Source organism: Amblyomma americanum, chromosome 2 (assembly GCF_052857255.1).
Source record: "Amblyomma americanum isolate KBUSLIRL-KWMA chromosome 2, ASM5285725v1, whole genome shotgun sequence".
Taxonomy (NCBI): domain Eukaryota; kingdom Metazoa; phylum Arthropoda; class Arachnida; order Ixodida; family Ixodidae; genus Amblyomma; species Amblyomma americanum.
The window spans coordinates 121,709,140-121,732,662 of record NC_135498.1 but is presented as its reverse complement, the minus strand read 5'-3'; the positions used below and the strand labels follow the sequence as shown (position 1 = coordinate 121,732,662).

The following is a 23,523-nucleotide window of genomic DNA, read 5'->3' as shown; positions in this document are numbered from 1 at the left end:
GCATGACTTCTCTCGTTTTCAACAAAATAGACTCAGGACAATGTCGCATGCATGCGATTTTCGCCTGCGACACTGTGAATTCTGTCGGTCTGCGACTGAGGAGAGCCGTCGGTATAGTCGCAGACGGCTTGCGATCGAGTTCCGTCCGGTTGGTATTCAGCCGCAGCGTCGGTGTGTTCGCTCTGCGACTGACCAATGGGGAGCGCAGAGACGGCGTGCGACGTGCGGTCACGTGGGAGCTCTTACCGCGGTGGAAGCAAAACTGTTTATTCTAATTAAAACATACGGAATAATGCCTTGCATCTAAAAATACGCTAGTAATAAAATCATCAACACAATCTGTGTGATGTTTCTGTAGCGGTTAATAATGGGTTGTCTATGCAATCTTCAAGGGACCTTGTCTGTTCCTCCGACCGAATTCGTTGTGTCGGTGTGGCATGTGAAAGCACTGACCGAAAATCGCACTGCGGCCTCACCGACTACACCGGATATTTTCGGTCCAGTCGCAGCATATGAAACGGGCCTCATCCGTATCCATATCTGGTTGTGTGAAGTTCGCGCGCACAGAAAGCTGCACGTGTAGCCGGTGCGTCAGATTATGTATGTTCCCTCGTGCTGCCAGCGAGGATACTGCCCTGTCTCTACAAACAGGGCCGGAAAATGACATCGGCGACGCACCTGTTGGCAACGCTGGGCCCGATAAAAGTTGAGTGCGAACGAGCACAAACTGCGCAGCTGGAGAGCCGCCGCCAGTGCTTGCACTCTGCCATGTGTTGAAATGCACTTTGGGAGCGACACGTTCCAGGTGAGTTGTGATGTAGAAATTCATTATGGCCTCTATTTCACAGTTCCAGGAAAAAAAGTGCGCAGCTTTTGCTTTCGTCACTCGTTCGTCGCCTCAGGGCTTAAAATGCATGTGCACGAATCTATTCCGTAATGGCGGCGTCGCGCCGCCGCTACCGGCGCCGCTTATCTCCTTTCTCATAAACAACGTCCCCGCCATTGCTCCGTGCTGCTGACTCGTTCACCGGCACCGCTTGCCGTCGGAGAACCGCTCCGCCCTCGGCGTGCGATGACACGTTCTTGCCATGCCGGTAGCCGTCGGCCGTTTGCGCCGCTAGGTCTGTTTGGCGTTGCATAATGTGCTACGCGGAGTCTGCCATTCATATGGTACGAGGAATGGAAGTAGTGTGTGCCAGAGAGCTTTCCAGTGTTATGTGTGCGAGCTGTCTGGCATTTTCAGTTATCTGCGACTGCTTTGTGGCTGTTACATGGAAATGTCCACGTTACTTTTTATTTAAGGCTTTGCCAACGTACTTGTATATGTCTGAATACCTTCTGTTACAGTGTAATTTTCATGAGATCCTAATTTTCTGTGCAGGTGCCTGGACAATAATTTAGATGAATATGTCAAATTTCAAGATCACACAATTCCTGACTTGGAGTATCCATCGTGTGTTTTGAGGCCATATCTGCCAATTATTCCAAGTGATGATGTTTGTCCGGTGCTCAGTAATTTTAGTTTGTTTTGCTTAGCCGCTTTCCATTGCTTTTACAGGCATGAAAGTCGCTTACTGAGAGTCACCATTGAGAACTGTATGCAGCAGGTTACGTTAGAATTGATTACTGCTGAATGCAAGCACCAAAAAACAAGTGCATGAGTAAGGGATCAGAATTTTGTGCATTTACAGAAGGCGCACAAGGCAGTCCTCAAAACAAAACAAAATAATACATCATTTCAGGTTCTGACCGATCACACATTAAGTGGTTTCCGGAAATACAATTTAATTTTATGATGTCAGGTATTCCAGGCTGCTAAACATATTTTCTTTACTTTAAATGGAGACCTAGAGGGCTGCTTTTTCATGTTTTTATTTATTTTAATTTTTGGTAGTTCCCTTTATGTGCCTGGTGCTCATTTGAACATTCTGATTTCTTTCCCACATTAAAAATATTCATCTGTTAGGGTGCAGTGTCAGTGTTGCTAGAAAAACAAATGTACAGCTGACAATTTTCCTCTCCTCAATTTTTTTTTTGCGCAGAAGTAGTACTGTTCAATTTCCGAGAATCCATTTTGGAGGCAAAAAGCACCCTTCATAAACCTTGGGGACTGCGCAAATTGGCATCAATGCCATTTGCTACTGTTGCAGTTATTAAAAAATATTGTTGCATTTCACTACGTTTTCTTAACTTATGATTGTTTTCTTTTCAGTGCAGATGATGGCAAAGATTTCCCCCTACCCGAACGTGGATGGCTTGCATGAGGGTATGGTGAGGAACAACCCCAATTAATTCAACACAGGAGGGGTCGTGAACATTCTCTTCCACAATTCGAAAACATTCCAGGTAGGTGTGCATTTAGAACTACAGCTTGTCAGGTGGTTGTTACTGCATTGTGATGAAAAATACAGCATAAAAAGAAGCTGGGACCCTGGAATTCTGGAAAATTTTTAATTGTATGATTGCGCCGCAAAATTAAAGAGCACTACAGAATGTCACTGCGCTACAATAATTTTCCCATTCCTTTTTGGTATCTCATACACTTGATTTTATTGCATTCTGCAATGGACTCTGTTTGCTTACCTACCACACTAATGCCATCACAGCAATTTAGTACTGGCTGCCATGACTATGCACTCTCAACAAAAAGGTAGTTGTAGTTATTAACTTTCAGGGTAGTAACTGCTTTTCACATATGTTACTACCTAGGTAGTAACTGCAGGTAGTAACTGCAACGTAGTAATGGTTACTTGGTAGCAACAGGAGCTACAATTACTAGCATTTACTACCTCTGATGGTAGTAACAGCGACTAGACATTAATTTCATTTAATACCTTCGAAGCCAGAGACAGCAACTGCCATTGCCAACGTTTACCTCTAGACAGCATTTAAAGCAACCTCTAATCTGAATGCTGGGTTAGACGCCAGGCACTGCCTCATCGCTGCAAAACTTTGCTTTGCAAAAATATGACTCCAGTGCTAGAAGCAGAGCTCTTATATGGCTTCGACAAAACCAAAAGTAATGCAAAAAACTACAATCGCACTAGCCCATTACTAACGCGTAGGTGGGCGCCGCACATGTGACCAGGAGCGCGAGGAGTGGGAGCACACCACTGGCAGCGATTTCTCTAGACTTTCGTATCGATATTTTACGTATCCGTTTTTTGTACACTGCTGCTGGTGGTGTCATACGACTTCCCACTGCATATACCATACGACTCTCAGGTTGGAGTCTAGTTCTTGACGGAGATTCGAACCGTTAACATATATACCTCCAATTGTATATTCGCCAACTTTTGTTCCGGATGGTGTCATACGAGTAGCAGCCGTAATTACTACCTCTGCTTTCGATGAGGTAGTAATGACGTAGTACAAAGGTAGTAACAGCTGTACTTACTGCATTTTTACTACCTCCTTTTTCATCGGGGTCGTAAGAAGGTAGTAAAAAGGTAGCAACTGTTAAAAAAAGGTAGTAACAGCAGCCGTCACCACCTTTTTACTACCTTTTTCTAGCAGTGTGTGGCTATGCCAGTTGCTCTAGTACCAATCAATTTCATCGAATTAGAGCTGTGCCTTTCAGTGCAGTTCAAACGAAATTCTGCAAGTACCTGCATATCAGAGCATGTGTTTGAAAGGCCAATATGAACGAAGTTCATTGGCATTGTTGCAACCCTGCTGAGGACACGTCTATGGACCCCTCGTTTACCCTGCGAAAAAAAAGGCTGTCTCTGAGAACCTACCTGCGGAATCTTTCCCACGCTGTTATGGAGGGGAAGGAGATGGCCTACCCTTTGTCTGGTTCGCCGCGAGACGTCATTAACGATGGACAAGACAACAGAGGGAAGAGGGCACGATGCCTTCCAGTGTTTAGCATTGACTGACAGGAGCCGACCTGCGGCCCGCCGCTGCAGTGACCGCAGCACCCGCATGAATCACCTGTTTTTGACAGAGTGTCGCGAAATTCGGCGCATATTCGAAAAAAACCGCGCTGCGCGTACGCAATCACGCCCGCGCGCGGTAAAATAAAAAAAAAAACAGCGGGGAAGGACCCTGGAGAGCGCGTAAACCTTGCGTACGCTTCTCACTCAGCTCGCCGGCGGCGCGCCAAAGTAATCACAGCCACGCGCGGCGTCGATTTCTCAAGAATGTCGAAGTTTCTGCTCGTTGTCGACGGAGAGGGCGTGACCTTCTCCGCGGTAAAGTGGCACCCTCCCCTCTTCACTCTCGCGCTGGCGTCTTCGCACGCGAGATGGAACCAGAAATGTCTGGAAGACGGTGTCCGCGCTCGACCAATGGGGTCGCGTTCCCGGCACGAGAAGGAGAAGGAGGTTGTGCAATTTATACTGCCTGTATGTGCGCGCCTGCCTTAGCGCGAAGAACAGAGGCGGGCTGCGCCTATAAATGAGGGGCTGCAACCGCTGTCTGTTATCCCGAGCCGCCGTTTAAGCTTCCGAGAAGCGCTCCCGCTCGACTCCCGGGAGACCACCGCTCAGCCACGGACCAGCGAGGCAACGTCCGCCAGTCTGCGGATCGGCCCCGTCGTGCTCCTCAGGTCGTCGGACTGTCGCAGTGCCCGGTGAACAAATTGTGTTTGTCTCTCTCTGTGTTAGTGCACTTTAGGTGCAAAGGTTCTGTGAAATTGTAATCTCTCTCGATTGTGCCTTTGCATGAGTTGCATTGTGTTTGTAAATCACTTTGTGCTAGTACGAGTGATTGTAAATTCCTCTGTATCGTCTCTTAGCTGTATAAACTGTTTTGTTTTGGGAACCTTTGGCTCCGACCCATTCTCTGGCTTGCGACCGGCGAAAGCCAGGCACCAAACGACCAACCCCCTTGTCACTTGGTAGCTGGCCTCCGGCTGAGCTTGCCACGCTGAGTCCAGGACATCTCCTCTGTGACCGAGACCGCTACCCCCACACGCTATAAGGGTGCCTGGGAGCGCACGCAAATGTGCGCGAAGTGGTGACACAGAGACGTCCCGCTCTTCTGAGCGAGGTAGCGGCGGACCCCCGAATGCTCCTCGCCCATTCCCACGAGTGCCTCCGCGTGCTATGTGCTGTGTCATTCTACCGATCAGTGCCACGTGTTGAATTAGCCGCCGACTTGTGGAGGGGCGGAGCCTTGGGATATTTAACAGGCGACCTGAGTGCGAACGATTGCTCTGGGCCCTGACGACAAGGCTTATCCAGTCGCTCGACGCTATGGACTTCTACCATTTGACGGTTTGCTCTTTTATAAATTATGTAAATTATGCAATTATGTAAAAGTTTCTTCAAAGTGCCAGTAAACCAGCTTATTTTTCGTTTTCCCAAACTTCAAGTTCCATATTTCCTCAGCCCGATGACTCGGACACGCTACCCGAAGGCGCCCGGGTTCGAGTGAGCCCCTGCACCACGAAAACTGGCGACCAGCGGTGAGATCGGAACCTACAAGCGGTAACAACGGTCAGCCAACGAGAGAGCAGCTGTCTCAGGACATGATCACATGTGTGGGTGAGTGCTTGGCTTTCCTCTGATGTGGTCCAGATTCTAAAAGAGGGTTAAAATTTAGAACTGGTAGAGACATGTGCTTAAATCATCGAGGGTTGGTATTTTGGCATAGTTGTTTTGGAAATAGCCTAGACTCAGAAGCATAGTGGACCTACAAAAGCTGCAGAAGCCGGATCTGTTGCTTTTGTATGAGGAATTGGGGATCGATACAAAAGTCTTTTGCACGAAAACCCATGATTATTCAGGCAATCACTGATTTGGGGGCAGATGATGAGGAGCTCAGTGAGGCGTGGAACATCATTGAACAAAAAATGGAAGAGCAGCTCAGACAGCAGAAAAGGCGTGAGCGTGAAAGAGAGAATCAAGCAAAAAACAGGAACGGGCAATAGAGCTCCGTACGTCAGAAGTGGAGTTGATCAAGAGGTCGGGCAATTGTCTTCAGCAAGCGGTACCGCTTCTCAACGAGGAGGTAGAGTTCAAGATGTCTAGGAACATGCAGCCATATGTGGTGTCAGGGGATATCTGTCTCTATTTTGGACGAACGTGCGGCCAACTGTCCTTCAATTGGTAGACTTAGTATCAAAGGCTACTGACTGTACTGCCCTGCGAGGCATCGGAGGTTGTCGCGCGGCTCAGCAAGGAGGGCGCGGACAACTACGAGAACGTCAAGGCTTGCCTTCTACGAATGTATACTTAGCGCAGAATCGTTCACGCAGTGATTTCGGGGAGCTAAGAAGTCGAGGGACAAGAGCCATCCCGATTTTTTTGTACAAGCTGCAAACTAACTTGGTCGAATGGCTTAAGCGCACCGGGTCCTATAGTGACCGACAGGCTCTTGTGGAGAGGATGTTGTTGCAGCAGTTTTACAACTGCCTCACTGAAGAGGAAAGAAATTGGCTACTGGACCGAGACAATGTAACGTTTGCTACCAAAGCTACAGAACACATTGAGGAGTTCGCTTCTCGCCAGCTGTTTAACAACACTAGAGTTGATATGACCCGTATTTTCGGGAGAAGTATGCATTACCATCACGAGTGGCACTTTGGGAACTCTACAGCTGAGAAAGACGAAAGAAAAGTTTCTTCCGATAAAGCTCAAAAAAGGGAAGACAATGAGAACGGTGCAAAAGTGGCCAAAGCGAAGAAAGAAAAAGTCTCGTTTCAGGCTAGGAGGCTGCTCTCTTGCTACAGATGCAATGAGCAGGGTCACATAGCAGTGAACTGTGAAAAAGAAAAGGTTGCGCTCCCGTATGTCAGAACTGCGGTGAAAACATGAAGCTGTTGCGACTTCACTCGCATAGCCTGCTAGTGAACGGGAAGCAACTCAGCTGCAACGATGGATGTTGTCCATCTGTTGTATGCGTCACCATCCAATTACGCAGAAAAATGTGTATGGATCTGACAGGTAGGGGAAGAACAGAGCGTATGCTTGCCTATCGCGACAGTGGTAATTTAGGGCCCTTTCGGTACGCTTACAACCGAAGCCGCAGTTTCAGGAAAACTACCTAAATGCTACAAGAATAGTCGTGGGGTGGGGCGAGACCAATTAGTCGTTTCGCAGAAGTACCGACAAGACTTACTACGACTTTTTCATGGCAATTCGTGGTCATACAACCTGAGAATCAGGAAAACAAACCAGAGGCTTTTACAGGAATACTATTGTCTGGATGTTTTAAGGACATGGAGCGTTTGGTAAGGTCGTGCAACACATGTCAGCGGGTCGGAAAGGCGCGAGATAAGTGGAAAGCGCTGATGGTTTTGTCCATCCCCCCCGCTAGTGGCATCAACTGATTCTCATGAACTTGTAGATTATCCGCTTGGAAATTCTAGCATGACATTGTAGGGTACGGCAGATGGAACAGGATTGACCACTGCTGGCTTTATGCCTTCATGGAAACCATGGCCCTACACTATGTCCACCCAAGTAGGTGTGGCTGCCTTTCCTTCTCAACCCCTTTCTCTATTTAGCTAAATAAAAAATCAATGGAGTACAGTCAAAAGAAAAGAAGCAAGAAAATTCACAGAAAAGTTGAACGATAGACATATGTAATGCAGAAATAACTGCTTAGAAAACAAACTTGAGGCACCAGTTTGACATCCATTTGCCTTGTTCTCTTTCTTTTTGTCTGTCACATCATGAGGTCAACAATTCTTTATATATGGAAGGTGGTGTTTTCTAGTATTATGACATTCTGCTTTACAAATATGGCATGGGAGATTGACCTAGATTTGGCATGGAGAACTCGAGTAATCTTTTAGTGCTTTTGAAGTGTTCAAACAATTTTTTTCAAGCCCCTTGTGACAACTTGCACTGCCCTAAATTTGACAACTAGTACATGGCACCAAAGCTATCATTTGTAGAAAGTGCAACTTTTACTTTTTTTTACAGGAGAGAACATGTCGGTGATGCTGTCAAGAGTGCAAATGCATTTACGGGTGCGTACTGCGTGTTCGACAGGAGCTACAAACCAGGAGCCTGCAACTTTTGTTTCATATTCGAACTCCAATTTCTGGATGTTTATGTGACTGAGTAAAAGTGCATTGTCTGATGGTTTGTAAGCATGCATCAAGTTGCCTTTGCTGGTTCAAATCAATAAATATTTGCCGGAGCATGCAGTGTAACGTGCCTGACCTTTCTTGAATGCTCTTCTCATGTTCTGGGCATTCATATTGCAAAGCAAAAGGCAAGCTATTGCCTCTAGCACATACTACATGTGTGGGTGGCTAAAATGTCAACTGATAAAATGCAATATATTGAACAGCTTCACATTGCTACTCAAAATATAGTGGAAAGCCTAAAATGAATAACGCGGCATAAAAGTGAAAAATTGAAAAGGGTGTTAAATGTGAAGTGTGACTGGTACACCCATTATATTAGAGTGTAAGTTACGTAAACCACCTTCCAATACATCGGGTAAAGAAGGGCGGAGTTGTGAGAAAAGTGCCCTGTATAAGGAGGCTTTGCTACCTAAAGTTATCCTTTTTGAAGGGTGTTAGTTACAGACACTGTAATGCACCCTTAAGTCTGTAACTTGGTTTACAGTGCGGTAATGCGTCCTCGCTCCGAAGTTGCTCCAGTCGATTCCCACTCCACTACCTGCCACATACCCGCCTTTTTTTGCCACATGCGAAGCCCAAGAACTGGATGATTTCTATCGTTCCCACGAACGCACTACACAAACGGACGCGGAAAGGCAAGGTGCCACCTACGTGGTCCGTGAAACCACGCCGCGATCTACACTTATCTCCGCCGCCGCGGTGTGCGCCCCCTCCCCCGCCGCAGCAGAAGATACAGCGATAGCGCTGGTTATCGCTGACCGCGGTACGCGCACAGTTCTCGGTGACTGAAAACGAGCAATCCTAAACTTATCGGCAGGCTGCATCTTCATTGCCGCCTCAAGCATTCTGCGCGGCTGCACTCCCGACCGCAAAATTAACCTAATCTGGGTACCCACTCATGAGGTCAACTGTGGTAACGAAGGGACATATATGAGGTTTGGGCAACCTAAAAAAATTGAAAAAATATAAGCCCCTGCCTACACCACTGACGCATAACAGGCTGGTAAGGAAGGGACCGGCCGACTTGCCCGAGGGTTAACAATCCCGGCGGCCGCGCCGCGCATCCTGGAGCACTTGCTGAAGCCCCCCAGACTTGTGCCGATATAACCTATGTTCATAAAAAGACGTGACACCCTTTCCCACCTCTCAAACCCGGCCTCGAACGAACATAAGCCACCCTGCTTCGAAGAAATCAGACGCTCTTATTTCTCAGCCACTCATCACTACCCCTGATCACCGCTGGGAAATACGACCCCACATGCCCAAATTGACAGAACGGATCGTCCGCCACTCAGGCGCACATCCTCTGGGGATGCGAAAATAACCCTCCCCTCGGGCCTTCCTGCCAGCTCCCTCCGCGGAATGCTGGGACCAACTCTTCAACAAGCCGCATAAGACCACGCAACTTTCACTCATTTCATGGGCCCAGTACGTCGCCCCCACCATGGGGGCCGCACAGGACCCACCTGTTCTCGTTGGCTGCACCTGTGGGAAATAAAGTTGTCTCCTTCTCTACTCCTTGCCATCTCCTTGGCTTTCCGATCTTTTGTGCTCTGACGCCGACAACTAGTAGCTTTGAATCAATGGAACATATAAACCTTTCTCCTTGAAATAAAGTGCATGAGCATGAAAGCATGGTTACATAAGCGCTCATAAAATGGCTTTCGACCCACGACGCGCACAACTTCTCCTCGGGTTCGGCGTCGCACGGATTACGTCACTCCATCAAGAACAACTTGAGAGTCCCGCTGACATAGCAGGCGAATCATCTTGTACGGCCCGCAGTAGCGGCGAAAACGTTTTCACTGAGTCCACCCTGACAAATGGATGTCGAAACTCAGACTCGGTCAGCTGGCTTGTATTCTGTGTGGCGCCGACGAAGATTGTAATGTCAATGGTCGGCGCGCTACTCGTCTCGAGTGCTCAACCACGCATGACGTCATGGTTCTTGCGCGGTCTGCACGATATAAACATAATGGTGCTGAATTGTAGTCGGGTGTCCTCAAGCACACTCCCATTGTAAAAAGGAGTGCTCTAGAGGGCAGCTTCGTCATCATCATTACACCCACTGCAGGGCAAAGGCCTGTCCCATGTCTCTCCAATTAACCCTCTCCTTTCCCAGCTGCGCCCATCCAATGCCTGCAAGCCTCATAATCTCATCTTGCCGCCTAACTTTCTGCCTCCCTCTGCTACGCTTGCCTTTTCTTGGAATCCACTTCGTTACATTTAAGGACCAGCGGTCATCTTGCCGTCGCAGTGCATGCCCTGCCCAAGCCCATTTTTCCCTATTGATTTCGACTAGGATGTAATTAAGACGCGTTTGTTCCCTTACCCACTAAGCCCGCTTCCGGACTCATAGCTTATAGCATGACTCGCTGCGTCGTCCTTAAATAAAGCTTACCCGTTTTCATTAGCCTCCACGTTTCCGCCCCTTAGGAGAGTACGGTTGAGGTACAGCTGTTGTACACTTTTCTCTTGAGGGATATTGGTAATCTGCTATTCATGATTTGAGAAAACCTGCCGTATGCGCTGCACCCAATTCTTACCCTTCTAGTTATTTCCCTCTCGTGATGCGGATACGCTGCCACTACCTGCCCTAAGTAGATTCTTTACCACTTGCTGCACCTCGCTGCGAATTGTGAACTGCTGTTTCCTTGCTAGACTGTTGAACATTACTTTGGTTTTCTGCAGGTTAATTTTTAGACCCACCTTTCTGCTCTATGTAACTCATTGATCATGATTTGCACTTCATCTCCTGAGTGACTCGGCAAGGCAATGTCATCAGCGAATCGCAGATTATTTAGGTATTCTCCATTAACTCTTGCCCACAGCTGTTCTCTATTCGGGCCTCGTAATACCAACTGCAAACAGGTGGTGAATAGCATCAGCGAGATCGTGTCTCCTTGCCTGACGCCCTTCCTTATCGGAATTTAATTGCTCACTTTATGGAGGACTATGGTAGGTGTGCAGTTCTAGTATAAATCTTCCAGTATTTTTACATAAGGCTCTTATACGCCCTGATAATGCAATGCCTGTAGGAGTGCTGAGGTTTCCACTTTGTCAAGTGCTTTCTCGTAATGAATGAAGGATATATGTAGGGGTTGTTTATATTTTGTACATTTCTCTATCCCCTTATTTATAGTGTGAATATGATCTGTTATTGAATATCCTTTACTAAAGCCTGCCTGATAAGTTTGTTGATTAAAGTCTGAGGTTGTCCTGACTCTATTAGTGATTGCCTTAGTAAATACCTAGTAGACAACGGACAGTAAGCTGATCGGTCGGTAATTTTTTCAAGTCCTTGGCGTCTCCTTTCGTATAACGTTTGCATGCTTTAAAGCTTGTGGTACGGTCGAGGTCGTAAGACATTGCGTATACAGGGTGGATAGCCTTTGTAGCAGAATCTGCCCTCTGTCGTTCAAGAGATCTGCTGCTACCTGATCCTAGCGAGCTGCTTTTCCCCCTATGCACTGTTGCTAATGCTTTCTTTACTTCCTTTCTCATTTCTGGCGGGATGCCGCAATGGTGTGTGCTACTGTCTTTATCATTAACGTTCTGATCGCATTGGCTGCTGTAAAGATTTGTGTAGAACTCTTCGGCTACTTTAACTATCTTATCCATATTGCTAATGACATTGCCCTCCTTGTCTCTTAACCCACATATCTGGTTTTTACCTATGCTTAGTTTCCTAGGAAGCATACTCCCTTTCTTACTCTCATATAGGCGTATTCGTGCTTAGAGTGAAGTACAGGTAGGCGGCGACGTCGAGGTGGTCCTCATTGGTGACGTCCTGCAACATTGCGTCGAGCGTTGTCACGGCCTCCCTGCCATTTACGAGGTGAGGGTTCCACGGGGTTACCTCATCATCTGTGGTTTGTAGGCGAGAGAAACGTAGAGCAAGATCGCGTCCACTGATCTGTGTTCGGTGTCAACGGAGACGGAGTGTACTTACATGCAGTTCTTTTCCACTTTAACCCATTCACGCTGCCAGTAAGGTGTCTACGGCAAGCGAGAGGTAGAGCCGTCTAACTGGGTTTTATAGTCAGCGTAAGCTATCTCACAAAGTGGATTGCAAGCAGAGCTAGTTGTTCCTACTAGTAAGCAGCATTACGAAAATAAACGAAATACATTTACGCCTGTCAACTGCACTAAAATGTGACCGATATCAATCCTTCTTGATTTTAGAAGACATAAAGGTGCTGACTAACAACGCATTACCGCTTAAAGCAAAAATGTTAATGGTCCCGTTCTCAGGAAAACCCGGCATCGGAGCAACTGGGAAATTCAAATTCGTGGAATGGGTGTAGTGACGTAGAAAAACAGGCACGCAGCAAAGAAAAAAGAAATGGGTCGGCTTAGCTCAGCTAACCCTTGCTATGCAACCGAAAGCACGGATTACATGTGAGGTCATTTTCTAAGGTTCTTGGGGCCGAAGCACAGTCTGACAGGCAGACGGACCGCGTGGGTCGTTGCGGGCTCCGCACTGTGAGAACTCGCTTCCAGCGGTTTGCCAGTCTTTACTGCGCCTGCTAACAAGGCTCGTCGCTGTCTTCATTCGGCAGCTTTCGCTCGCCGTCGAGCCAGGCGAAGCTCCCGCCCTCCCATGCTTTCAGCTGGCCGTTTGGCGGGTTTACGCTCCCTATCGATTGCTAAAACCCTCGACCAGTTGGCAATGGCGACCGGGTGATCAGACTCGGCCCGACGTCTGCGAGTACCTACTCTCGAGGACGTCGGCTCCGGCTGACTTGCCTCGTCCATAGAGAGACGGTGGATAGGCAGCGCGCAACCGCCGCGACGGCGTCGGAGCGAGTGACTGCAGCTGCTGCGAGTCACGTGGTGCGTCCTCCGCTCCTCGTGTTCAAGGTCATTCGTAGAGACGCAGCGAAATGGGAGCCGCGTGGATAGTAAATCCACCGCCGCCCAATGGCACCAAGTGCGTTGCAATTAAGCGGCCGTGGTAAATCTTTCGCTTTAAAAGGTTGTCAAGCGTGAGCGAACCGGAGTCTCTTCGGTCGGGAGCCAGGCAAAACTTCTTCACCAATGAGGGTGTTCGTTCAAGAAGATAAACAGTGGATTTGTACTGCACGTCGCACAGCAACGTGCACAATGACGCTAAAGGAAAACTTAGTTTTAAGGGCCGATAATTAGCGGCTCGGATTACGTGCGATGACATGTAATACAGCAGGTTGTGATGCAACGTGAAAACCTGCCGATATCTGCGTAATGGTGCGCCAAGAAATCCCCTTGCGATCACACGAACACTTTAAGACTATCACGCCATATTTGCAAGGTGAATTTAAATAGTGATGTTTATGAAGACGGGCTGGCTAGCCATAGCTACGTACGCTCATTAAATACAAAAAGAGAAGTTTGACCGCCACACCAGCAATCAATGCGTACAAACAAGGGTACTTGGCAGCACATAATATACCTGGCTGAGACAATTGGTTACAAAGCCAAGTGGTGCCGAAAATCAACATGATCAAGCTCGTGTACGTGATACAGAGGGACACCATAGCGCAAATGTAGCCGGTGTTTACTTGATTAGGCACCGCTAGCTAATGCAATCAGCGCACAAAAAATCAGCGGTCCCTTAAGAGGCGTCCGCTCAACAAATTCAAAGTATATATGGAACCCTTGCTTGTTTTCAACTCTGATTGTGTACTGGCGGCGTTGCATCGAAGTTTTAATCAATGTCAAATTAAAATCTGAGATTTAAGCGAAGCGGAGATATTATTGCTACTCTTCATTTTGCTTAGCCCTGTAGTAGGCGCACAGCAAAAATAAAAATGAACAGCCGTGTGCTGTACAATGAAAATCGGCCTTTGAAAAATAGGTTGTTTCAGGAAAGGAAACGGCGCAAACATTGTCTAATCTCCTTAGACACGCCAACCGCACCATAAGAGAAAGGAGGAAAGTGGTAGTGAAAGAAGAAATAGAGAGTTGCCGTAGTGTAGTACTGCTTAATAATTTAGACCACCTGTGGATCTTGAGTCGCACAGAACACGGGCGCCACATCTTTCCTATAAGCTATCATTTTCATTATACGGAGCCGGTTGTGCTCCTTTCTTTTCGTGGAAATGAACGGCCTTTGCAAAGTTGTCAACGCCAATGAACTCTATGAACGCCGTCGTCTCACTTGCTTTGTTTGGATATTGACTACAGTGAATGGCACAGTAACCGTAACCATCTCACATATCTCGGTGGACACCACGGAGAGAGAGAGAGAGAGAGAAACATGCCATTTAGCGAGACATGCCTGTAGTACTTTTCGCGTTTCAGACTCTGCTTTGCTGCGTCGTTTAGCAAGGCGTTCTTAGGCGATTGTCCGGACCCGTGGTGTATCTGTTACGGGTCCAAGTTTGACTTATTTTTGGAAATGTGGCGGAGAGTTTGAAGGATGCTTCACTCCCGCCACCGGTTGGCCCGGTATTGCACTACCTCCGGGATTGGCCTTGTCTTTAGCGCGTCTTTACTATCCTGTCTTTCAATTCCATTTTTCAACTCTCCTCTATCTGCACGTGGTAGCGATTGTGGCTCGGCTTGAGCCAGTGAGCAGGCCGGTGCACTTTTCTTTCTTCCTTCCTGGCAGTAACAGACAGACAGACAGACAGACAGACAGACAGACAGACAGACAGACAGACAGACAGACAGACAGACAGACAGACAGACAGACAGACAGACAGACAGACAGACAGACGTTCTTCTCGTTGCTTAGGTGTCGGACGCTCGCTGAGCTTCCAGCCTTTTATGCGAAGCATACTAGCCGCAGAACCGAGCTCTTCCTTGCTGCGCCGCGCGCGGCCGCGTAGCTACCACTTGACCTACATCGGCGCACCACGTGATATGACGTCACAACAGCTGTGAAAGCTGGGCCTCAACTCGTGCGCTCGCTTGCGGACGCGCAGCCTCCGCCGGCGGACTAACTTCCGCTCCTACCGCTAGGAGATACTGACGTCACGCAATTGTATAAAAGGCGACGCACTCGTTGAGTCAGTTGTTTTTCCCTTTTTCCTTCTTCCTCTGAAACCCTACCTATCCTTCTCTCTATCTGCACGCCGGCAGTGGTGGTGGTGCTTTAACACCAGTCACAGGCCCGTGCATTTTCCTTTCCTCTTCCCCTTTCATCCACTTACTACTACTAGTCAGTTGAGCAGCGAGATGTCGGCCAGGGAGAGGGCGGCTCGCCAGACCGCAAAGCGCAAGTTACAAAGAGCCACGGAAACGGGAGAAGAACAAGACGTACGGCTTGCCAAGCGACGTATGCTTCGCATCCTAGGCTTAACCATAAGCTAAGCCAGGCCATTTTCATTTCTTCGCTCTTTTTCAGCCAACTCCCGTGGTAGCAGTTATGTATCGGCAGTATCACTCTCTTCTCCTTCCAAGTTGAATATGCACGCCTATTCTCTGGGAATCAATCAATCAATTTGTTTCCATAAAGACCCCTTTTTAGGGGCATTACATAAGCGGTGGGTAAAACGTTTTATGCGATAGCAAGTAATCATGCGTTATGATGACAAGTAGTTGTAGGCTCTACGCGCGAAGTTCGCGGGACAGGTTAACGCTGCAATGTCAGCGGAAAGCCCATTTCAGTCCGCGGCGGTGTGAGAAAAAAATGAAGCTGCGAAGGTGACAGTGCGTGAACGTGGACGGGTGATCTGTAGTTGATGCAGAGTGCGGTGAGATATGGGTGCCGGAAGGACCATGTAGGGCGCAGTTCGTAGATGGCTGTAAAGAAACTTGTGGAATAATAAAAGACTGGCTGTGCGGCGGTGCAGATCGAGTGGCTGAATGCCTGAAAGCGATTTCAGATATGTAACACTCATGCTATAATGGTATGAAGAACGAATAAATCTAATGGCGCGATTTTACAAAAGTTCTAATGTGTTGGTCAAATAAGCTTGATGTGGGTTCCTAATGGGTTAAGCATATTCTAATTTTGATTTCACAAGTGATTCGTAAGCTAATAACTTAACATCCACGGGCGCATCACGAAGATGACGTTTTAGAAAACCAACGGACCTGTTAGCTGAAGAAATGATGTTATTTATATGCTTTTTCCTGGAGAGGTCAGCGCACAAAGTCACGCCTAAATATTAGTATGATTCTACTGGCAGCACAGGAACGGAGTCAATATGATAGAAGGACAAGAGCGGGTTACGGCAACGATGAAAAGAGAGTACGTTGCATTTCTGAGGGTTATGTTCCATTAGCCAGATTTTACACCAATCCTAAATCTTGTTAAGGTTGTTTTGGAGGGATAACTGATCAGAGGTGTTATTAACTGTTTGATAAAGAACACAATCGTCAGCAAACATGAGAATTTGACAGGAAACATGCGAGGGCAAATCATTTATGTATATTAAAAACAGAAGGGGACCTAGTACGGAACCTTAAGGAACGCCAGATGTTACAGGAAGGAATCTGGAAGTGTATTCATTTACAAAGGCGGACTGAGTGCGGTTAGTTAGGAATTCTTTAATCCATTCAACAGCATTAGGATCGATGTTAAGGTGAGATAACTTGTGTAACAGGCGTTTGTGAACAAGTTTGTCGAAAGCTTTTTTAAAATCAAGAAATATAGCGTCAGTTTGTAGGTTAAGATCTAGGTTGGCATGCAAGTCATGGATAAAGAGGGCTAGTTGAGTATCACAAGAAAAGCCTTTCCGGAACCCATGCTGCGAAGGATGAAAAAAATTGTTCGCATCCAAGTAGGCAATTTTATGGGCGAATATGACGTTTTCCATGAGCTTGCAAGGTACGCTTGTAAAATAAATGGGGCGATAATTTAATGGAGAATTTGTATTACCGGGTTTGAAGACTGGAATGACGTTCCTATTTTTCCAATCCTGAGGAAGTTGGCCAGAAGAGAGTGACTGCTGAAATAACAAGCATAAATATCTGGCACTGGTGGGTTTAGCATCCTTACGAAATTTGGCGCTGATATTATCTAAACCGACAGAAGATGAAAGTTTCATTTTATCGATTAGTGACAGGATTCCAGAAGTGTTAAATTCAACAGGAGACATGGAATCATCAAGAAAAGTGTTTGGCATAGGAAATGGCACATCAGATTCATTAGTGAACACTGATAGAAATGACTAAGTACATCACCCGCTTCATTTGTGATACTGACATCGGGTTTCTGTTTTGGGTTGATAATGTCCCAGAATTTCCGAGGATTAGTGTGTAGAATTTTAGGCAAGTCCTTGGTCAAAAAGGAACCTGTAGCGTTCAGGGCCGATGAATTATATGCCTTTTCAGCAGCGTGATACTTATCCCAGGCCGTCTGGTTAGTTTGTGTTTTGGCTGCGCGAAAAAGACGCTTCTTTCGATTCTCCAGACGTTTAAGTGTTCTAGTGAACCATGGCTTTTGAGAATTCTCTCGGGAGGTGAACCTCAGATTGAACTGATCAGTTAGTTCGGACATGCGGCGGCTCGCGCGAAGCGGGGTGTTGACTAGCATAGTGAAGCTTTTCGCTTCAAAAATTGGTCAGTGCACGTCAAAGATCCAAAGGTACTCGAAATTATTCCGGAGCCCTCCACTACGAACCTATTTCTTCCTTTTTTTCTGTCAGTCCCTCTTTTATCCCTTCACTTACGGTGCGGTTCAGGGGTCCGCCGAGATGTGAGATACTCCGTCATTTCCTTTCTCCAATAACCAATTTACAATTTACACTTTTGAAGACAGGGAATGACGCAGTAACTTCCTCACATGTGTGTGTGGACACCTGAACCGCGGCGTGAGTGAAGGGATAAAGGACGGAGTGAAGGAACAAAGAGGTGCCGTAGAGGAGGGCTCCGGAATCATTTCGACCATCTGGGACTACATAATCTCCACTGACAACGCACAACACACTGGCGCGTTTGCGGTTAAGCTCTATCGAAACGCTGCCTCAGCCGACTGGATCGGTCGCGTGTACTCTTGCGCAGCAGTCGAGTGCCCTTATTACTGAAGGGCCGAAGCTTCGTGGACTTGGTGGACTGCAAAATTCTTCGTCCCAGTCTCCTCATATTCACATTGTAAAAAAAAAAATGTAGGACGCTTAAGCCTCGACTTTAAGAGTTGAATGCTACAGCGTGTTGGCGCACTGCGAGGGAGTCCACGGAATGCCATCGCCCGTTCGGCGCGACGGCTGGCCCGTTAGACAAATCGCTCTGCTACGTACGGTGAAACGGACGCACGAAACGGACGCGCTTATTGGCAAACCACGTAGATGCGCTGCCAGGAGCCTTGCCGAAACGCGCGGGGCTCAAGTCGCAGTCTTAGTTTGTCGGCACATAGTTCTCGACAAACCCGATGCCACGAACGACAGCATAGCTTCCGGGCTGAACGAACGGGCAGCAAGCCGCAAGTTCCGTGGTGAACGCGCTTCGGATGTGCGCTGCGTTGTTAGCCGCCCACCGCGTGATTCCTGCGTGCCTGCTGCTTCCAATCTAGAGATATGTCAGACGCGTCACTTCCTTTCCTTAAAATCAATTTTCATTTAACTTCCTTTCTTACGGCGCGGTTCGGGTGTCCACAGAGATATGTGATATATAGGGCTCACCTCTTTTCTTTAAAAGCAATTTTCATTTCATTTTCCCTCCCTCCGAGTTGACAGGCGTCCCTTCCTTGCTCTGCCGTCGCACGCTATCTGTTGGGGCACTGGCGTACATTGCGAGGAGGAGGAGGAGGGGCGATTTTTCGCTCACGGCCGACGCCGTCGACACCTGCTTTTCAGCGGGACGAGCTTCTTAACACTAGAGAGTTTTAGTTTCACGTACATAGAGGCTTCACGTACGCAAACGTGAGAAGTCTACGTAGCCTGAACGCAGGTGCTTTGAAACCCTTATAGTTACACGTACGCAAAACACGCCGCGCATTACGCCTAGCGCCATCTACTAAGAAACACAGACACTGTTTGTAGCCCAAATCATCCAAGCAAGTCTTTAAGTCAAGCCATTCAAAGCGAGACCGTTGCTATGACGACGACCAACGCTACTTCGTCAGGCTTAACAGCTGAAAAATCGCCCTTCTGTTTGAAAAACAAAAGCTATTTGTCGCTTGAAACCTTATGCGAGGGTAAGAATGAGCAAATCGAAGGCGAATACAGCAGTTTAGAACGCGATATCGCGTCGAGGGATTAGCGACGAAGCTGTTATCGCTGTGAAGCGGCGGGCAGGGCGCCGCCATGTTTGTCAACGCTACGTACGCAAGCAACGCAAAGACCGCAACGAAAAAATCCGAATCTCACGTACGTACGTGAGACTCGCGCATACCTTTTGCGTTCTGCGCATGCGCACTGGTCACCCGTAAGAGCTCTACGTACTTGAAGCCTCTACATACGTGAAACTAAAACTCTCTACTGTCGCACTGACATTAGACAGTTTTAGTTTCGCGTACGTAAAGGATTCACGTACGCAAACGTGAGAAGTCTGCGTAGCCTGCACGCAGGTCGTTTGAAACTTATAGTTACACGTACGCGACGCAGGCCGCGCGTTACTCCTAGCGCCATCTACTAAGCAACACAGACACTAGTTGTAGCCTAAATCATCCAAGACAAATCTTTAAGCCAAGCCACTCGGTCTGTCCTCTCGCAAGACCGTTGCTATGACGACGACCAACGCTACGTCGTCAGGCTTCACAGCTGAAAAATCGCCCTTCTGTCTGAAAAACAAAAGCTATTTGTTGCTTGATACCTTATGCGAGGGTAAGAATGGGCAAATCGAAGGCGAATACAACAGTTTAAAACACGATATCGCATCGAGGGATTAGCGACGAAGCTGTTATCGCTGTGAAGCGGCGGGCAGGGCGCCGCCATGTTTGTCAACGCTACGTACGCAAGCAACGGAAAGACCGCAACGTAAAAATCCGAATCTCACGTACGTACGTGAGACTCGCGCATACCCTTTGCGTTCTGCGCATGCGCACTGGTCACCCGTAAGAGCTCTACGTACGTGAAGCCTCTACGTACGTGAAACTAAATCTCTCTATTGTGTCTGCCTCTGACATCCTCACATTAAATTTCAGTGGTTTAGTCATGTGGATTGCTGCTTAATACCAGTCCAATAACGAGCAATAGACCTATAGCGAAAATCATCAACCGCTACGTGAGTGAAATAATCCTTAGCTTATAATGCGAAGCTTGCATTCATTCCTTGAAACCTGCATTCTTGCAAATCCGTGATATGAAGGTCGAATGCATGTAGCTAAGCTAGGTGTTTCGTCAAGAATGAAAATAAAATTTTTAATACCAAATCTTGCTGCCGAGTACAAGCTGCGAGATGCAATTGCCCTGCGTGGCTTGTGTTCATCCAACAAAAATGACTCGAAACTATTTCTTTAAGCAAGCAAAATTCAATAGTTCAGTGTCTGTATTCAGCTGTTCGGAGTGTTACTCCGTTGAGGCTAGCATTTAGGCGATTCTAGAAATTTCAGTGAAGACAATGCACCTCATTAAATCTTCAGGCTTCACAAATCAGTCTCATCTTGCCACGATAGGAATGCGATAAGAAAAAAAATGCGTATTTGTTGCCGGACTTTCAGCCAAGGAGAAGCACTGAACAAAGTGAAGACAAAGGAAATAATTAAGCACACGGCACGTGAAATGAAATTTTCGTGAACATTCCGAGCGATAACTTCTCATGGACGTCCGGCGTGAGTGGCGCTGGCAGCTTTCGAGGAGCTGCCGAAGGTGTCCCATCATTATCCGAGCGTTTAAGTATAGGCAAATGTTCGAGTTATTCCACATGTGAACCAAATTAGTTTTTCACTGGATTGTGGTTCTAATCAACTGAAGGAGTAAATCATGCCGAATCGTAAAACAATTCCGACTAAGACGACAGTACGGACACCATTCCGTCCGTAATAATGCTCTAGGTTTTGGTGCTGGCAGTCATCATCACCAGTTTTTTTTTTTGTTAAAATGTCCCTGCATCGCCTCCCGTGCATTGAGCACCGCGAAATTAGCGCTGAGTGCTGAAAGTACTCTACAGGTAATAAAAGAGTTCAAGATAGATTTTCTATACCCCAGACAGCGGGATAAGCTGAGCAAACGAATTTTTCGATACCAGTGTAGCACAGCTTGCATCAGCAAACATACCATGATCATGAAAGGTGTTCTTGAAGCTAATCGTTGAAGAGTTTGAGGGATCTTAGAATTTCGTTGACAAACGAAGGTGGCTGGCCCTCCTAACGGCGAGTGGCAGTGGCCCATATTTACACCTTGAACCAGGTGATAAAGGTATACGCAAAATATAAGCAACCCCGATATTGTCCTGCGTATTGTAGGAGAACACGTTTCACTTATTTGAATCCAGAGCAGTTCCGTGGGCATTGCCTTTCCAGAGTTTAGAAAATAATTATGCAAAGCTGCTGAAAAAAACAACTGTAGCGTCCTTATAGGGACAATTAACATCTGTAAGGAAACTGATAATATCCAAGTCGGAAGGGACGTCAGTCCAGGGCGACAATATCTCTTCAGTACTATTCACCGCGCGTTAAAATTATGTATTCAGGACTGTGAACTGAGAACAGTTAGCGGTAAAAATGATCGGCAATGATCCTCCTCCTCCTCCTACCCGCGTCCCAGGTCTGCGTGCCAGGGACCGCGGATATGTGGGCTCCTTCTCGGTGGAGAATAAAGTTTCATTCATTCATTCATTCATTTGGGGCACCTACCGCCTTGAGGTAAGAAAAATGGCCCTCCAAAGAGTCGAAAAACTTTTCCGGCCCAAATTGGTCAAAAAATATCCGACCTCAAAGCGGAAGGCGCCCGCTCGCCGTGATGTATGGAAAGGTAGCCTAATCACGTGGGAATACATCCCATGGACAATAAATGGCGCTACCAAGCATCCAACGCTTCTTACTCCAACATCTTCCAGACGGTGGGGACACATTTTTTTCACCTGTCTCGGAAGGGCAGAGTATTTTACTTTTGTATGCAAAACATGAATGCATCTACTAAGGGCAGATAGACGCTCATTATGACGACGCATTTGAAATAACCAGGAAAATAAAAAAAATCATTTTGTGTCGTGTATTCAGCAACAACTCTCAGGTCATGAATAGCTGATTTCCAGTAAACATCACGACGAAAGCATTAAACATTTTTTATCTTGCCCTCGCTTAGATATGAAGCGGAAACATTGCCTATACTTACGGAAAGCCGGGCAGCACAGCGCACTAAAGAAACGAACATAATAGATGCGCGTTACGACACAGGAAAAGAGGAGAATTGGCCAGTGAACACACTCGGCTACATCTTAGCGTATTTGAAATCGAGAACAAACGGCCACTGCGAACACATGTGATGTGAAGGCAGATAACCGAAGGTCATCAGTGGCGTGTTGGAGCAAGCAAGCGAAACAGGTGGCAGAATATCAGATGGGCAGATGACATTAAGTAGTTTCCGGCGATGCGGCGGCCGAACCTGTCAAAGGACACGATTAGTTTGAGAGATATGGGCGAAGCCATTGTCCTGCACCGGGATTAGTCAGGCTGATTTACATGAAGGTGATGATTAGAGATAATAGAGCGCACGCGGCCTCATAGGGGCTCAACGAGAAGACTGTGCCTTTCACAGAAACTGCGAAGGTTAGAAGGCCTGTTGGAATGCATTGGGTGTCACAGCATGCAATAATTGCGACATTTTAAAAAGACAACAGCGTCAAAATGACGCTGGCTACACTTTCATGCTGTTCTCAACAAATCCGTCTCCGGCGAAGGACGAGTAGTCATCTGCATATGTGAATTGCGAAGTAAAGAAATAGTCTCGGAATATCTTACCAATTCCTTATACACAACCATGAATTAAACCAAAGGGACATTAGACTCCGATAACTGTACGGAACAACCTTCAATGTTGCAATGCATTGAAAACATGACGAATTATAAATCGCCATGTTTCTGCAATATCGAATATACAGGTTGTCCCACATAACTTGAGCGAAGCTTTTAAAAATGAAAGCAACTTCGGACGCGAATGGAACCGAGTGCATAATATTGGCACTAGCTTAGAGTAACACAGTATATTTTTAAGCGAAAAGCTTCACTACGCGAGTCAACGCCGCGCCTCGCGTGAGCCTGCGTACGTCGGAGCCCGAGTGACGTCACGCACGGCGCATTTCTCTCTCTCTCTCGCTCCCTAGTCACTAGTGCGCATGCGCCAATAGTAGCACCGAGCCACAAAAGTTCCGCCGCTGCGCAACGCCGCCCCATTCCTCAAAATCCTACTTTCCATTTTCAGTTCTCTCTTTCTCATCCCTCCCTCTTTTATCCCTTCCTTTACGCCGCGGTACGGGTGTCTACCAAGATATGTGATACGGTCACTGTGCCATTTCCTTTCCTCAAAAGATAAACAAAACAAGTGAGCCGACGGCCTTCATAGAGTCCGTTGGCGCTGAACCCTTTGCAAAGGCCGTTAATTTTCACGAAACGAAAGGCGCACAACCGGCTCCGTGGGTCAGTGGAGACCTCAATCTCGCATTCATGT

The 23,523-nt window shown here is 47.2% G+C and overlaps 1 long non-coding RNA gene across 1 annotated transcript; it reads left to right on the top strand.

Annotated features, from left to right (window-relative positions):
* The first annotated feature begins 680 nt into the window (after nucleotides 1-680).
* LOC144119034 (uncharacterized) lies at nucleotides 681-8,088 on the top strand. The gene is made up of 4 exons (XR_013312239.1): nucleotides 681-805; nucleotides 2,213-2,346; nucleotides 5,321-5,492; nucleotides 7,878-8,088. It is a non-coding gene; the product is annotated as an uncharacterized LOC144119034 (long non-coding RNA).
* Nucleotides 8,089-23,523: the final 15,435 nt, after the last annotated feature.